The sequence below is a fragment of the Sinohyriopsis cumingii genome, chromosome 8, assembly GCF_028554795.1.
Source record: "Sinohyriopsis cumingii isolate HCF-2022 chromosome 8, ASM2855479v2, whole genome shotgun sequence".
NCBI classification, from domain to species: Eukaryota; Metazoa; Mollusca; class Bivalvia; order Unionida; family Unionidae; genus Sinohyriopsis; species Sinohyriopsis cumingii.
Genome location: NC_142968.1, coordinates 89275534 through 89293688, shown reverse-complemented (window position 1 = coordinate 89293688; position 18155 = coordinate 89275534). Strand labels below are relative to the sequence as shown.

The window sequence follows — 18155 nt, the reverse complement described above, 5'->3', positions numbered from 1 at the left end:
ATAGATATATGGTTCCTTGACATATAAGTAGGTAATGTATCAGGTATAATTTATACGGGTACTTTGTCTGTTATCAGTTGACTTTCTATATATATCACAGGGATATATTGCAGCAAGTTCAATAGTTCAATGTTTAAGAGTCGCCGAGGTCCTGAAACAGGAGGTAACATTGTAACCGTTCACTTAAAAATCAGCAACACATCTTATACAGCTAAAAATCATTTTTGGTAAAGAATGAGGTCTGTCGGCTTAATAAATGTTATTTTAGTACATTTTTGGAGGTATTGGGATTTATTTTAATGAAATGTTGAGAATCAAGACTGAATAGGAAACCATTATTAAGAATGAATGAAATTAAGTTGCTATAGTTTTTTGACAAATTTCCCTGATCATGGTACATTTACAGTGTTGTGAGTTTAGAGCCACAATACGTCAAAGGCTTAGGAGAGGAAAAGTTGTAGCATGTGAATAATATAATTTAGTTTTATTAAAATGATGATTGTGTGTCTATGATTGTTGTTAAATTTCAACTCATGCATGTATTTCGATATTTTATGCATATCCCATAACTACAATACTTCCATTCCTTGAACAAGACATGAACATTTTTAAACATGCGCACACATTAAAAGATCTTCAAATCTAGTTCTGAAACTTAAGACAAATTTGAACATTCATACAGTTTCCTTTTCTGTGTTAAATACGAGCTAAATAAACCCGTTTTATTTTCTCTAAAACTAAATTCCTTGAGAGTGTACAAATATGTAGATTATCTAGACTGAACGAGAGATACAGATTTTGTCCGAATAATTGGTCATCTGAATGATCAAATTATTTGGTCAATAATTAGAACTGTTAGTGGCAGTCATCTAGATTAAATGTGATTGAAATGTTGCATCTGAGACTAAACCAGGATTTAGTCAGTCTTCAGTAATAGTGTAGCTTCCGAACACTAATTGTACATTTGCCTTTAATTAGCAGTAATTAAGTAAATATTAACATCTTTTGTAGACATTTGAGATGGATTCTACTCATATCTGTACTGGCATGTGTTGTGCTTTTATCACCTTGTAAGTCACCACTGATGATTGATGTACAGTTATATACTTTGTCTTGGATTACAGAATGCCTTTGATTGGACAGTTATGAGTCAATGCTTTATTCGATTGGTATTTTTGTATGCCAAATTACATACTGCCATATATGCACCAAATTAGCAACAAATTGGTTGATGAATAAATTTTCTTTTAATTTTACTCTCCTAATTCGATCTATATTCTAAAATACAATTTGATTATTCATCATACTAATGGAAGTATAATTGTTTGATATGATTTTCAATCGTTTGCTTCTGATTTGTGTTATTTTGTACTATGCTGGTGTCATTATCAGCAATTTCATTAAATTTATTTGGATTGCTGCCCTTTCAGTCTTAGCTACATATCTTACTCCTGCCAAAATAGCTTCCCATCTCCATCTGTACTGGCCTTTTTAGGATGTGCTTTTGGGTACAGTTCCCTGTTGTTTTCAGATGTAGTCAATAAACTTCTGTGAAGGGCCACAGGATAATGTATAATATAGTTCTGTTTATTTCACAGCTCTATCTGATCATGCAAAGGAACAGTGTAATGTTCCTGCCTGCCAACAAACCGTTGGTTCCACCACTTCAGTGGCCCAAGATTCGGATCGAGAGACTCCCGAAGCACTCATTTGTGAGTAGTTAAATGGTTTGTGTATTTAGCAATCATGAAATAAAAGTAGAAAAATAGGTGAATAGCAAGTGCAAGAAGGGGTTCCAAAGACCGATGACTGCTTAACATTGATTCATTTCAGATAGCGTTCAGTTGTAGTGATGGTAATAAGTGTGTGTGTGTGTGATTTGGATTTTTAACATAGCTTTAAAAAAATTAAGTCATATGACTATGATGTCTGCAGCATGACAATTTATAGTGATGTCCAGCACAGACATGTGGCATGATATCCCACCCAGTCACATTTTCCTGACACCAGGCCGACTAGTCCTAATATTAACCTCTTAATACTGAGTGCCAAACAAGGCAGTTGTTAGTACCATTTTTGCAAGTCTTTTCTATGACTCGGCCGGGGATCTAACCTTGTGGTAATAAGGAAGTTTGTGACTGTTTAATATAATTTGCATACTTACTACATTTAAAGTAAATAACAAAATATAAGATAAATAATCATATTTTAAAAAATTTCATATTTCATATGCTATGCAATATTAAATTGATTAAAAATCTCTCCAAATCAAGAACTGTTTAGTTATTAAATAGAGAAGAAAAAAAACTATTTGTACTAAAATCTTACACTTACACTAAGCCGACCAGTCCTAAGACTATTTTTAATGCTGAGCACCATGCGAGGGCAGCTGCAAGTACCATTTTTATAAGTTTTTTATATGACCTGTCCAGGGTTTAATCCTGCGACCTCCCACATAAGAGGCAGATGCTCTAACACCAGAGCGATCGAAACTCAGATTGCATTTTGAGTAACAATTTTTTTGTTTTTTTTTAAGACCCTGTACCCAATTATTACGCATGTACAATATATTGATAAACTAACTCATGAAAGTTCCTTCAAATTTGAGTATTTTTAAATGGATATGCTTTAAATACTTTATTCTATCATTGATTAACTGGCACTGGCTTAACAAGATTATTTGTTCATCTATTTAGACAGGAAACACTCATCTGGTATTATCTGTGATTATATGTAGCTTCAACAAAAGTAAATATGAATTATTAAACAGTACCATTAAATACAATAGGTCACAAGTCTATTATACTTGTAGGCGAGGCTGGTCATAAGTAGAGAGGCATGGCCAAGGTGGAAATCTAAGCCACAACCCAACGAAAAGGAAATAATGGTTAGTGAGAATAAATCTGAATTTGTTTTGGGAGTTTATGTTTCAAACTTGTATTTGTATTGACTGGCAATTAAACTATGATGCTGTATAGGTGACAGTACCTGCATTAGAAGGTAATGAAATATAGATTTTGCTGTAGCACTTCAATAGTGAGATTTACTTTTATTGGAATGTTTTCATTTTCCTTAAAGTCATACAATGCAATATTTATTATAGTCCAGTTGACACGTTAAGCCACAGCGAGTGTCTTTGAGCGAGTCAGTTAGTGTTGACCTGACAATATGAACATTGTTCGTGAATGTTATTCTAAAGTTCAGAACTCACATCACCTCAAAAGTGGGAGTGGACTAGAACAAAGACTTTGAATCTGCTTGATGCCTATTGAGTTATGGGGGTTGAGTTAATTACTGAGGCTACAATAACTTCACAGCTAGTATACAGTAATATCACTCATACTTAATACAGTGTGAGTTGATTTGATATTAATTAACACCAGATCAGATAAAAGAACACAACTCCGAGAGATACTGCTATTCATAGTCCATATATATGCTGTAATCAAACTGCTATGTGGTTCCCGGGTGACCGATTGGTCTAAGGTGCTCACCTTTATAGATCACTCCCATTTCATCTTTGTCTACATTGGTTTCATTCCCAGTCTTAGCCAACATATGTATGTGAGAGAGCTTTAAGTTTCCCTTTAGTCCGTGTTTGTTCCTAGGGTTTTCCTGGGTTCTTCCTCCACTAGATATTCTGGCCGCCATGAATAGCTGAAAAAATGGCGTTAAACCCACAATAACAATCAAAATGCTGTGGATGATTGGTTTAATACTTTTCTTAATTTACATTTCTTTCTATCACTAAAGAATTAATATTAAGATCAGCAGTATTAGTTAAGAAATTATTGTGAATTGTTTTTAAAATATATTACATATCTTGAAGAATACCAATTGATCATGTTAGTAAAATATGTCTCAAAATGCTCAGGACTGAAAGGTTTATCCCCCCCAAAATAATTAATAAAATAATTGGACATATTTATTTAATATGCATGAAAATATACTCAGGTCATCTACAGGTGTTAACAAAGTTATATCTACCTTATGTTTTAAGAAGTTTTTGCTGAATCATGCTAATACAGTTTGTGTGAAGTCTCAAAAAAGCCTCAAATGTGTGCAAGATTTAAAAAAAAATATCCTAGGATTTTCACAGGTTCGTCTTTTACTGGCCACTATGCCAGTTTTAGCAAAGCATATATTGTGCTGAAAAATGCCGTTAAACCCCTAATAACAATCATACTGCTCTAGATAATCTGAACAATATTTTTTTATATAAAATCCAGTTTCTTTTATATGTCTATAGAGAATTAATATCTGAAATACTAGTTCAGAAATTCTTGTGATTTCCTTTAAATAAGTTTACTCTTTAGTGGAAACAATAGCCAAGGGAGATAACCAGAAGCAGGGCTAAACATTATTCAAGGCAGAGAGGCAAAATAGGGTATTATTTACCATAATTTGAGTTGTCTACCTTAGTATGATTAAGTTAATCTGAAAGGCCAGTAGACTTGTTTTAGCAAAGCCATCAAGTTGGTTAAGATTTTTGTAATACTTATTTGGTAAGATACAATATGACGTTAAGCCAAAATCATGGAGTGTTAGAAATGCTATCAAGCTCTAAATGAGTAACAAGTTAATTTTTTACTTCCAAAACCAAATTCTTGAATTAATATCGGGAATAACAAAATTATCCACATAGGGAGTAATAACAAAGCTCTCAGTATAAGGAATAACAAAATTATAGATAGAAAAATTCCAAATTAATGATAATCCCATCCCCATTTTCAGTAATTTTGGGAAACATTTACTTAAAGTATCTTTGATCAAAAGAATACCTATATTTTAGGAAATTCATAAGATTAGTTCCTCATTGTAATTTTTCAGGATAAATGTTCTGATTCATCATTTTCCTGAAACATTAAAATTATGGACTGTACTGTGAGATAGGTGTGTTCATTTTTCAATGGTTTCTTGTTTCTCATGTATTGTGAATATGCCTTCAAAAATGGACTAGGCCCTGGGATGCCAAGTGGTCTAAGATGTTTATCTTTACAAATCACTCACATATCTCTTCTCTGTCTGCGTAAGCTCAAGTCTTGGCTAGACAAACATGGGTATCTGAGAATGCTTGCAATTTTCTACCCATGGGTCTGTGGTTCTATCCAGGGTCTTGTATAGCTCTGCATCTGTATGCATAGATATTCATATGCTGAATACTATATGTTCTAGTGCTCAAATAATATGATTGTCCAGGGTTACATATCTGGAAAAAGGTACTTTTTTCAGGCATAGATTTATCAGTGAAGAATTATTAATGCTGTCCAATGTCTATTGTTTTAAAGAAATATATTTCAGTAATCTTTCAAAGTTGGTGGGGGATTCTTTAACAAATATATTCCATCTATTGCATACATTTGTCACCTTTTCAGTTGTCATATCCTTTAAATATTTTCCCGTTTCACTGGAAATTTCTGATTGTACATGATACTAATGAAAACGATTCGATAATGGTTTCTTTTTCTTTTTCAGATTTTCGGGCATCCATTTCCACCACTAAAATTGTTGCATTTTTACTTAAATTTTAATGTACATGCTATTGTGATAATTGCCTCTAACTCTAACTCAGGTTTTCTGTTATGGTTGTACTATGAAAAACTGGCTGATGTAAATTCCATTTTATAATTATTTATAAGAGGAAAGCCTTAAAAATTTGATCTCACTTTCCAGATATGTTTGCCTAAAAATTGATTTTTTTTCTAGATACACACTAAATCTAAATGTTTTTATTCTTTAGTTTTCTTCTTTTCATTTCCTCATGAAATGTTTAGTGTATACATTTATAAATAATCAAAATTTCAATTCACTTTTGATTACTATGGTTTATTATCTTATTGTTTAATATTTATTCATGTAAACAACCTAAATAGAAAGAACTCTAATAAAAAGAAAACATTTTAACCGCAAACACTCCCATGATATACTTAATACCAAACAGTCTTTATCAACTTTGATGTAGAATTTTAGAATTTGGTTCCAATCATTTCCAGATCTAATGTTATGACGAGTGTGAAATTTAAGAAAATATTGACGTTGTGGTAATGTAGTTTAAACTTTTTTTCCATCAATTCTATTTCCTGATAAATATAAAGAGAAATTAACTGTATAGGAGGCTAAAATCAAAATTGGTTTCATGACAACACAATTCTTATTTTGCTTTATTTTTCACTTTAAATAACTCTGGGTTAAAATGATTTGGTTGCAATTGTACCTGAACAATAAACTAAGAGTTCATTACAGATAATTCTGCAAATTTTAATATCTTCCTTTTTCTTTGTTTATTTTTTACAAAAAGTATCCATGATTTGGATTGCATAATTTTAACTTTCTGCACACATGGCATGGAGCTTCCTGCCCATAACTATTTCATCCAAATAAAACAAAACGAAAGTGTCCAAAAATCTAAATAACAGATTGTTTCATTTGGCCTCATAACGCTTTCTGCTATGGTTTTACATCTTGAGTAATAAAAAATGGTCAAGAGAAGGTAAATGGTTTGAAATGATTGGTTTATGCACTGCTGGAAACGTCTTTAATGCATTTATTTTCCACTTGGCTGTGAAATATTTACATAAATTTCAGCCATGATTCTCTTAATTCAAAAAATAGTATGACCCAAAGGATATTTTCATGCCATTTGTATGAAGCTTTAAACAGATCCATGAATCTAAGAATTAAATAGAAATTTTAAAACCCTTTCCTGTTTTCCCACTCCCATGCACCAGTTTGGAACAGGAAAGTTGTCATGTATTAACCGTAAATTCTCAGTTCCTTAAAAAATAAATTAAACAGAAGCCAGCTGTTCGTAAGGGAAGTTGTTGGTTGTTCAAACAAATGGACAAAGTATGATGAGAACCAATTTTGATCCCTCATGCATCATGATGGCATTTATTCTTCCAAGAGTCAATCACATTTCCACCCCACCCCTCCTCTTTTTCTAGGCCTGAATAAGAAATGGTAGGTAAAATTATGGGAAGGGGTACATTTTTCGATTTGTAGTACTTGTCTTTATCATTTTATCATTGTCAAAGCCAGCTATTCATAATGAAAGTGGCTGTTTGTTCAAATAAATGGACAAAACTGTTGACCCCTCATGCATTCAATCGGTGTTCCTCTGTGAGTGATTTCACAACACTTTACAATCAATGTTTCATATTTCCTTTGAATTCCATTCTTAACAGCAATTTATTCTTCTTTCAGAAAGTATATTTGCACACTCAAAATTCATTAACACCATTCTTTTTCTGCATTTTATATTTGTTTGTTTTGTTTAGGGAATTAGTCATGTGAAAAGACGGACGCAGTTTAATCAGTTAGGGGTTCAATTAATCATTTAGTCAACTTTTGTCCCACATATGGGTGACTGGTTCTTTACTATATCAACCACAATCATCATCTATCAACAGTTGATTTGAATACATTTTAAATTTGTGAAGAAATTCCTTTTGTTTTGATGACTGAAAACTCATTGTGAAAAAAAGCAACAACAAAAAAACAAACCCTAATTCGATTTTCAAATTAAATATCAACAAAATTTATCTTTAAAACAATATAAATAACAAAACCCTAACATTGATTTGAAAATTGAATTCACTGTTTCGGTGACTAACAATCCACAAAGGTTAAGAAGTTTTATATATAAAATATATATAATTCAAGTCTTTGTCAAGAAGAACAACAATTACTGTGTATATTCATCATAATGATAACTCAGCTCACCCTAGTCTCTGTATCTTTCATAACATGACCAACTTTTCATTCAAAATTCATTTTCATCCTTCTTTTTGCTTTCTCCACTTAAAACAATTACTAAAAAAATGATTACATCTGTATCAATCAAATGTTTATTGTTTAATCAAAATTTCTTCACTCAAAATCTGGACTAATTAGTTGCTGTAGTAATGGTCAAAATTTGACATGAAGCATTTCATAATTTCAATATCCAGAAATCTTACTGATATTTGTAAATTCTTTTCAGACAACAAATATATCTCTCACCTCCTGCATAAAGTAAAGGATAATAAAATTAGAAATGTGTTTGTTTTTGCTTGATATCAAAGCTAGGTGGGAGAATTCAAAATATTTGTTCGGGTACATGTCAATAAAAAGAAGTCCTAATTAGCCTCCAAACAAATAATTCAATCCTTAAATGGTACATTCTAAATTAAGGAAAATGTTTTGTCTTTCAGTTAGATTCTTTTTGATCTTGCTTAGCAATTATCCATTTTCTTTCAAATTCAAGTGAGAAATTGTAGCCATGCACAAGGAAAGTGGTTAGGAACTGGTCTGCTCAGCACAGAAATTGTAAAATGAAAAGAAAAAGTTTCGCAAAAATGTCTGCTACTCTGATTAATTCAGTCTGCTTTACTAAATTTATGTATTCCTGGTATTAAACAGTTCAGATATTTTTAATAGACTGAAGGATTCATGCTTGGAAATCAATTTTTCTGCAAACTGCGATTTGATATAAAACTATTCACGTTTGTAAAGTTTTGAGATGTTTTGTTTTTTGAAATTTTAAACACGTCATCTAATCATAAGATTCCACATTTCGAAATTTGTGCATCTAAAGTTTTATCATGTTTTCCTATTACTATATTCTGTAAGGCTCAATGGCCATTATTAATGAAACATTACAATTTGAATGAGTGGCTCATTTTTGTAATTTCGCGATTTTGCGAGATAACCTGAGAGCATTATTTGCTTGTATTGTGAAACTGGTCCATTACCATCAGTAAAATATCTGGACCAACAAGCTGGTGAAGCATCGATGACAATTTATGACATATTAAAGGAGCAAAGTGTACCGATTGAACAGAACAGGTCCAAAGACAAACCCTGTAGAATGCCAAAAACAAAGATTAACTAGACTTAAATGTGTCATTTCAGTCAAATGTGAGTTTAACCATAGTAATTATGGCTGTATCCCGAATACCAAACACATACTGGATATGCTGAATATATCAATGTATATTGTGTCAAATGCTGCAGATAAGTCAAGGAAGGAAAGAACTGAAATCTGGAAGGTCAAGAGGAGTGTAGGTCATTGGAAGTAGTGTACATTTGCTCCTTGACATTAACTTTAGTAATACTGAGTCAACCCCATGGACCTCCTTCTTGCACAAAAATTAAAACATTTTATAGACAACCATTTTGGTGTCACCCCCTCTGATGGTGTCACCTGGTGCGGTCCACACCCCGCTAGTGATGCCACTGGATCTATGCAGCTATAAATTGTGTTATTGGAACTGAAGTAGATTTATTTCGCTGCATGAATTATTTTGTGACAGCAGCTTCATAGATGAAAACCAAAGCCACTCACCCGTAATGGCATTCTACTTTTAGTAGTGCAAAATCGTGGAGAACACTTCCTAACAGGGTTGCTGGTGCATGCTTGTCATCGAGAAATGAATGCAAGCACATATTAATTTATTTATATGTGATGTAATAAAAATGTTAGGTTCTCTTTATCATACGGAGGATTTTCTCAGTTGTAAACAAAAGTGGAGGATTGGCTACTGACATAGGTATTTGGTACAAGTAATTTTATGCAATTTAATGATACACAATGAAGACTGTAGAATATCATCTTCAGGTCTATGATAAATCCATTCTAATATGTGGCCATGTTTATGAGTTGGTTGTCTAACTGACTTCGAGGTTGAGGATATGAATCAGATATAAGAATTTTGATGTGTATGGGCTTCCAGAACAGTTAAAATTAAAGTTAAAATAAGTTTTTGTTCTTCAATCAAAATATGTTATTGTGCTAGTTGGTCCTAAATAAAAATGGTGCCAATCTGCGATCCATTATGGATACTAAGTTAGCCATCTTGAAAATCTTGTTATGGCTACTTATCCTGAATGGCACTGATCTGACCTCAGTTACCTTGAAAATCTTGTTATACTGATAGTCTTTTGAGATGGATGGTCATACTGACAAGGAGGTTTAACAAAAACTTCTTGTTTACTTGGTCCTAACATCTAATATGGTTACCACAGCAGCCATCTTGATAATCGTGTTACCACCACTGTTTGTAGTATGAGCTAAATGAGGTAACGACTTTTAAATGTGCTGCATAGATGCCTTTTATATTTCCTCCACAGTTTTGGCTCGAAATTCCCCAATAATTTTGATATTGTTTTCCTATATTTACTCTGATAGTCTGTTAAAAAGCAATGGATGCACAAGCATTTGTTTTAATGAATATCCATCTTAATTTAGCATGAATTTTTAAATATAAATACACAAATATAGATGCAATTTGATGAATGTGGACTCAGTTACAAACATATACATCCAAAGACGGGGCCCCGAGTGGCTGAGTGGTCTAAAGCGCTTTCTGTTACGGATCACTACTATCTCACCTCTGTCTGCGTGGGTTCGAGTCTAGGATTCAGCCAATGTGGGTATGTGAGAAAGCTTGCCAGTAGCTTCTCGTGGGTCGCTGGTTCTTTCCAGGGTTTTCCCGGGTTCTTCCTCCGCCATTAATACTGGCTGCCATGTATAGCCTATCGTGTGCTGAAAAACGGCGTTAAACCCCACAACAACAACATTTCAAGAGTTACTTTACTAGTGATATGTTTCCATGTAACATACACCGAAAGAGAAACGTAGTTAATTTCGGCTCAGCCCTGTGAAAATTACATCTGTCTGCATATTGATTATCTTAACTTTGAAAATTGCTTCAATAGCTTTGAATTTACTGAGAATACAAATAGCAGCATGTATGAAGTCTAGATTTCCCATTTAATTGAATTTGACCAAATTTGAGATAATGTATTCTTGCAACAAATTCTTTCAGTATTGAAGAAATGATGCTGATGCGTTATCAGATATGGATGAAGATACAAAAATAAGTAAATCCTTTAACTGATCTTTTTCTAAGATTTGAAATCAACATATTTTTACCTTACCTGGACAGGTAAGTTTATAATATGGCTCCACATCCGCTGTCCATCATCCCTCAACATTTGGTATTTTAAACTTCCTGTAAAGAACACAACCAATCTGAACCTAATTTGCAGGGAACATCACTAAATGAACGGTTTTCAAGTTTTACAACGATGCTGATTGGCCATCATATATGGCTGCTGTCACACAAAAAAAACAATGACTTCTTAAACAGTCAAAAAGAATTTGACAAAATTCTGTACAAATATTGGCGACATTAACTTTAAATTACTTATAACAAGATGCTCAAATGTGCCTGATATCGCTCTCATGGTTTACACAGTGGGTTTACGAAGTATTATCAGAGCACAATTTAGGCAAATTACCTCCCAAACATTATATCATGCTGTTTTTACATACTGTACTCTACCCTGATGCAAATTTTCTGAAAGAATAATGACACAATTAGTATGAAGTCTGTCACCAAGATTTTAAATATATAGCCCCCAGATCTAGAGAGGTATCCAACAAAACTAATCAGATGCAATTTAGCTCATTAATATGTGCAGAGGTCGCTTATTATAGGACCTAAAACTTGTCTAAGCTCAAATTCTGGTTGGATTTGGTCTCTGTAGTGGTTATCAGCCAATCATATACAAGGTTACCTCATTATTATGCACAGATCTTGTTCCAAATCAAGCTTGTTTAACATCTTGATAATAGACCAAAAGCCCCTTATTGGGATGTTCTTGCGCTTGTGTAAAGATTACAGACCAAAAGCCCCTTATTGGGATGTTCTTGCGCTTGTGTAAAGATTATAGACCAAAGCCCCTTATTGGGATGTTCTTGCGCTTGTGTAAAGATTATAGACCAAAGCCCTTTATTGGGATGTTCTAGCTATTGTGCAAAGATTATAAACCAAAACCCCCTTATTGGGATGTTTTAGCTCTTGTGTAAAGATTATAGACCAAAAGCCCCTTATTGCGATGTTTTAGCTCTTGTGTACAGATTATAGACCAAAAGCCCCTTATTGGGATGTTCCAGCTCTTGTGTAAAGATTATACACCAAAAGCCCCTTATTGGGATGTTCTAGCTCTTGTGTAAAGATTATACACCAAAAGCCCGTTATTGGGATGTTTTAGCTCTTGAGTAAAGATTATAGACCAAAAGCCCCTTATTGTGATGTTTTAGCTCTTGTGTACAGATTATAGACCAAAACCCCCTTATTGCGATGTTCCAGCTCTTGTGTAAAGATTATAGACCAAAAGCCCCTTATTGGGATGTTCTAGCTCTTGTGTAAAGATTATAGACCAAAAGCCCCTTATTGGGATGTTCTAGCTCTTGTGTAAAGATTATAGACCAAAAGCCCCTTATTGGGATGTTCTAGCTCTTGTGTAAAGATTATACACCAAAAGCCCCTTATTGGGATGTACTAGCTCTTGTGTAAAGATTATACACCAAATGTCCCTTATTGGGATGTTCTAGCTCTTGTGTAAAGATTATACACCAAAAGCCCCTTATTGGGATGTTCTAGCTCTTGTGTAAAGATTATAGACCAAAAGCCCCTTATTGGGATGTTCTAGCTCGTGTGTAAAGATTATACACCAAAAGCCCCTTATTGGGATGTTCTAGCTCTTGTGTAAAGATTATACACCAAAAGCCCCTTATTGGGATGTTCTAGCTCTTGTGTAAAGATTATAGACCAAAAGCCCCTTACTGGGATGTTCTAGCTCGTGTGTACAGATTATAGACCAAAACCCCCTTATTGGGATGTTTTAGCTTTTGTGTAAAGATTACAGACCAAAAGCCCCTTATTGGGATCTTCTAGCTCCTGTGTAAAGATTATAGACCAAAACCTCGTTATTCGGACGTTCTTGCGCTTGTGTAAAGATTATAGACAAAAACACCTTATTGGGATGTTCTTGCGCTTGTGTAAAGATTATAGACCAAAAGCCCCTTATTGGGATGTTCTAGCGCTTGTGTACAGATTATAGACCAAAAGCCACTTATTGGGATGTTCCAGCTCTTGTGTAAAGATTATAGACCAAAAGCCCCTTATTGGGACGTTCTTGCGCTTGTGTACAGATTATAGCCCAAAACCCCCTTATTGGGATGTTCTAGCTCTTGTGTAAAGATTATACACCAAAAGCCCCTTATTGGGATGTTCTTGCGCTTGTTTACAGATTACAGACCAAAAGCCCCTTATTGGGATGTTCTTGCGCTTGTGTACAGATTATAGACCAAAAGTCCCTTATTAGGATGTTATAGCTCTTGTGTACAGATTATAGACCAAAAACCCCTTATTGGGATGTTCTTGAGCTTGTGTACAGATTATATACCAAAAGCCCCTTATTGGGATGTTCTTGCGCTTGTGTAAAGATTATAGACCAAAAGCCCCTTATTGGGATGTTCTAGCTCTTGTGTAAAGATTATAGACCAAAAGCCCCTTATTGGGACGTTCTAACTCTTGTGTAAAGATTATAGACCAAAAGCCACTTATTGGGATGTTCCAGCTCTTGTGTAAAGATTATAGACCAAAAGCCCCTTATTGGGACATTCTTGTGCTTGTGTGCAGATTATAGACCAAAACCCCCTTATTGGGATGATCTAGCTCTTGTGTAAAGATTATAGACCAAAAGCCCCTTACTGCGATGTTCTAGCGCTTGTGTAAAGATTATAGACCAAAAGTCCCTTATTGGGATGTTCTAGCGCTTGTGTAAAGATTATAGACAAAAGCCCCTTATTGGGATGTTTTAGCGCTTGTGCAAAGATTATAGACCAAAAGCCCCTTATTGGGATGTTCTAGCTCTTGTGTAAAGATTATAGACCAAAAGCCCCTTATTTGGATGTTTTTGCACTTGTGTACAGATTATAGACCAAAAGCCCCTTATTGGGATGTTCTAGCTCCTGTGTAAAGATTATAGACCAAAGCCCCTTATTGGCATGTTCTTGCACTTGTGTACAGATTATAGACCAAAAGCCCCTTATTGGGATGTTCTTGTGCTTGTGTAAAGATTATAGACCAAAGCCCCTTATTGAGATGTTCTAGCTACTTTGTAAAGATTATAGACCAAAAGCCCCTTATTGGGATGTTCTTGCGCTTGTGTACAGATTATAGACCAAAACCCCCTTATTAGGATGTTCTAGCTCTTGTGTACAGATTATAGACCAAAAGCCCCTTATTGGGATGCTCTTGAGCTTGTGTACAGATTATATACCAAAAGCCCCTTATTGGGATGTTCTTGCGCTTGTGTAAAGATTATAGACCAAAAGCCCCTTATTGGGATGCTCTAGCTCTTGTGTAAAGATTATAGACCAAAAGCCCCTTATTGGTATGTTCTAGCTCTTGTGTAAAGATAATAGACCAAAGGTCCCTTATTGGGATGTTCTAACTCTTGTGTAAAGATTATAGACCAAAAGCCCCTTATTGGGATGTTGTAGCGCTTGTGTAAAGATTATAGACCAAAAGCCCCTTATTGGGATGTTCTTACACCTGTGTACAGATTATAGACCAAAAGCACCTTATTGGGATGTTCTTGCACTTGTGTAAAAATTATAGACCAAAAGCCCCTTATTGGGATGTTCTAGCTCTTGTGTAAAGATTATAGACCAAAAGCCCCTTTTTGGGATGTTCTAGCTCTTGTGTACAGATTATAGACCAAAAGCCCCTTATTGGGATGCTCTTGAGCTTGTGTACAGATTATATACCAAAAGCCCCTTATTGGGATGTTCTTGCGCTTGTGTAAAGATTATAGACCAAAAGCCCCTTATTGGGATGCTCTAGCTCTTGTGTAAAGATTATAGACCAAAAGCCCCTTATTGGTATGTTCTAGCTCTTGTGTAAAGATAATAGACCAAAGGTCCCTTATTGGGATGTTCTAACTCTTGTGTAAAGATTATAGACCAAAAGCCCCTTATTGGGATGTTGTAGCGCTTGTGTAAAGATTATAGACCAAAAGCCCCTTATTGGGATGTTCTTACACCTGTGTACAGATTATAGACCAAAAGCACCTTATTGGGATGTTCTTGCACTTGTGTAAAAATTATAGACCAAAAGCCCCTTATTGGGATGTTCTAGCTCTTGTGTAAAGATTATAGACCAAAAGCCCCTTTTTGGGATGTTCTAGCTCTTGTGTACAGATTATAGACCAAAAGCCCCTTATTGGGATGCTCTTGAGCTTGTGTACAGATTATATACCAAAAGCCCCTTATTGGGATGTTCTTGCGCTTGTGTAAAGATTATAGACCAAAAGCCCCTTATTGGGATGCTCTAGCTCTTGTGTAAAGATTATAGACCAAAAGCCCCTTATTGGTATGTTCTAGCTCTTGTGTAAAGATAATAGACCAAAGGTCCCTTATTGGGATGTTCTAACTCTTGTGTAAAGATTATAGACCAAAAGCCCCTTATTGGGATGCTCTAGCTCTTGTGTAAAGATTATAGACCAAAAGCCCCTTATTGGTATGTTCTAGCTCTTGTGTAAAGATAATAGACCAAAGGTCCCTTATTGGGATGTTCTAACTCTTGTGTAAAGATTATAGACCAAAAGCCCCTTATTGGGATGTTGTAGCGCTTGTGTAAAGATTATAGACCAAAAGCCCCTTAATGGGATGTTCTTACACCTGTGTACAGATTATAGACCAAAAGCACCTTATTGGGATGTTCTTGCACTTGTGTAAAAATTATAGACCAAAAGCCCCTTATTGGGATGTTCTAGCTCTTGTGTAAAGATTATAGACCAAAAGCCCCTTTTTGGGATGTTCTAGCTCTTGTGTACAGATTATAGACCAAAAGCCCCTTATTGGGATGCTCTTGAGCTTGTGTACAGATTATATACCAAAAGCCCCTTATTGGGATGTTCTTGCACTTGTGTAAAGATTATAGACCAAAAGCCCCTTATTGGGATGCTCTAGCTCTTGTGTAAAGATTATAGACCAAAAGCCCCTTATTTGGATGTTTTTGCACTTGTGTACAGATTATAGACCAAAAGCCCCTTATTGGGATGTTCTAGCTCCTGTGTAAAGATTATAGACCAAAGCCCCTTATTGGCATGTTCTTGCACTTGTGTACAGATTATAGACCAAAAGCCCCTTATTGGGATGTTCTTGTGCTTGTGTAAATATTATAGACCAAAGCCCCTTATTGAGATGTTCTAGCTACTGTGTAAAGATTATAGACCAAAAGCCCCTTATTGGGATGTTCTTGCGCTTGTGTACAGATTATAGACCAAAACCCCCTTATTAGGATGTTCTAGCTCTTGTGTACAGATTATAGACCAAAAGCCCCTTATTGGGATGCTCTTGAGCTTGTGTACAGATTATATACCAAAAGCCCCTTATTGGGATGTTCTTGCGCTTGTGTAAAGATTATAGACCAAAAGCCCCTTATTGGGATGCTCTAGCTCTTGTGTAAAGATTATAGACCAAAAGCCCCTTATTGGTATGTTCTAGCTCTTGTGTAAAGATAATAGACCAAAGGTCCCTTATTGGGATGTTCTAACTCTTGTGTAAAGATTATAGACCAAAAGCCCCTTATTGGGATGCTCTAGCTCTTGTGTAAAGATTATAGACCAAAAGCCCCTTATTGGTATGTTCTAGCTCTTGTGTAAAGATAATAGACCAAAGGTCCCTTATTGGGATGTTCTAACTCTTGTGTAAAGATTATAGACCAAAAGCCCCTTATTGGGATGTTGTAGCGCTTGTGTAAAGATTATAGACCAAAAGCCCCTTAATGGGATGTTCTTACACCTGTGTACAGATTATAGACCAAAAGCACCTTATTGGGATGTTCTTGCACTTGTGTAAAAATTATAGACCAAAAGCCCCTTATTGGGATGTTCTAGCTCTTGTGTAAAGATTATAGACCAAAAGCCCCTTTTTGGGATGTTCTAGCTCTTGTGTACAGATTATAGACCAAAAGCCCCTTTTTGGGATGCTCTTGAGCTTGTGTACAGATTATATACCAAAAGCCCCTTATTGGGATGTTCTTGCACTTGTGTAAAGATTATAGACCAAAAGCCCCTTATTGGGATGCTCTAGCTCTTGTGTAAAGATTATAGACCAAAAGCCCCTTATTTGGATGTTTTTGCACTTGTGTACAGATTATAGACCAAAAGCCCCTTATTGGGATGTTCTAGCTCCTGTGTAAAGATTATAGACCAAAGCCCCTTATTGGCATGTTCTTGCACTTGTGTACAGATTATAGACCAAAAGCCCCTTATTGGGATGTTCTTGTGCTTGTGTAAAGATTATAGACCAAAGCCCCTTATTGAGATGTTCTAGCTACTGTGTAAAGATTATAGACCAAAAGCCCCTTATTGGGATGTTCTTGCGCTTGTGTACAGATTATAGACCAAAACCCCCTTATTAGGATGTTCTAGCTCTTGTGTACAGATTATAGACCAAAAGCCCCTTATTGGGATGCTCTTGAGCTTGTGTACAGATTATATACCAAAAGCCCCTTATTGGGATGTTCTTGCGCTTGTGTAAAGATTATAGACCAAAAGCCCCTTATTGGGATGCTCTAGCTCTTGTGTAAAGATTATAGACCAAAAGCCCCTTATTGGTATGTTCTAGCTCTTGTGTAAAGATAATAGACCAAAGGTCCCTTATTGGGATGTTCTAACTCTTGTGTAAAGATTATAGACCAAAAGCCCCTTATTGGGATGTTGTAGCTCTTGTGTAAAGATTATAGACCAAAAGCCCCTTATTGGGATGTTCTTACACCTGTGTACAGATTATAGACCAAAAGCACCTTATTGGGATGTTCTTGCACTTGTGTAAAAATTATAGACCAAAAGCCCCTTATTGGGATGTTCTAGCTCTTGTGTAAAGATTATAGACCAAAAGCCCCTTTTTGGGATGTTCTAGCTCTTGTGTACAGATTACAGACCAAAAGCCCCTTATTGGGATGCTCTTGAGCTTGTGTACAGATTATATACCAAAAGCCCCTTATTGGGATGTTCTTGCGCTTGTGTAAAGATTATAGACCAAAAGCCCCTTATTGGGATGCTCTAGCTCTTGTGTAAAGATTATAGACCAAAAGCCCCTTATTGGTATGTTCTAGCTCTTGTGTAAAGATAATAGACCAAAGGTCCCTTATTGGGATGTTCTAACTCTTGTGTAAAGATTATAGACCAAAAGCCCCTTATTGGGATGTTGTAGCGCTTGTGTAAAGATTATAGACCAAAACCCCCTTATTGGGATGTTCTTACACCTGTGTACAGATTATAGACCAAAAGCACCTTATTGGGATGTTCTT

General features: G+C 35.2%; 2 long non-coding RNA genes across 2 annotated transcripts; one reads left to right on the top strand and one right to left on the bottom strand.

The window, feature by feature from the left end:
• The first annotated feature begins 366 nt into the window (after positions 1 to 366).
• Positions 367 to 9474, top strand: LOC149794109 (uncharacterized). The gene is made up of 3 exons (XR_016422959.1): positions 367 to 1712; positions 2813 to 2887; positions 5476 to 9474. It is a non-coding gene; the product is annotated as an uncharacterized LOC149794109 (long non-coding RNA).
• LOC149794108 (uncharacterized) lies at positions 2901 to 12015 on the bottom strand. Its single transcript, XR_016422958.1, has 2 exons — positions 10921 to 12015; positions 2901 to 3657 (listed from the first exon to the last, which is right to left on the bottom strand). It is a non-coding gene; the product is annotated as an uncharacterized LOC149794108 (long non-coding RNA).
• Positions 12016 to 18155: the final 6140 nt, after the last annotated feature.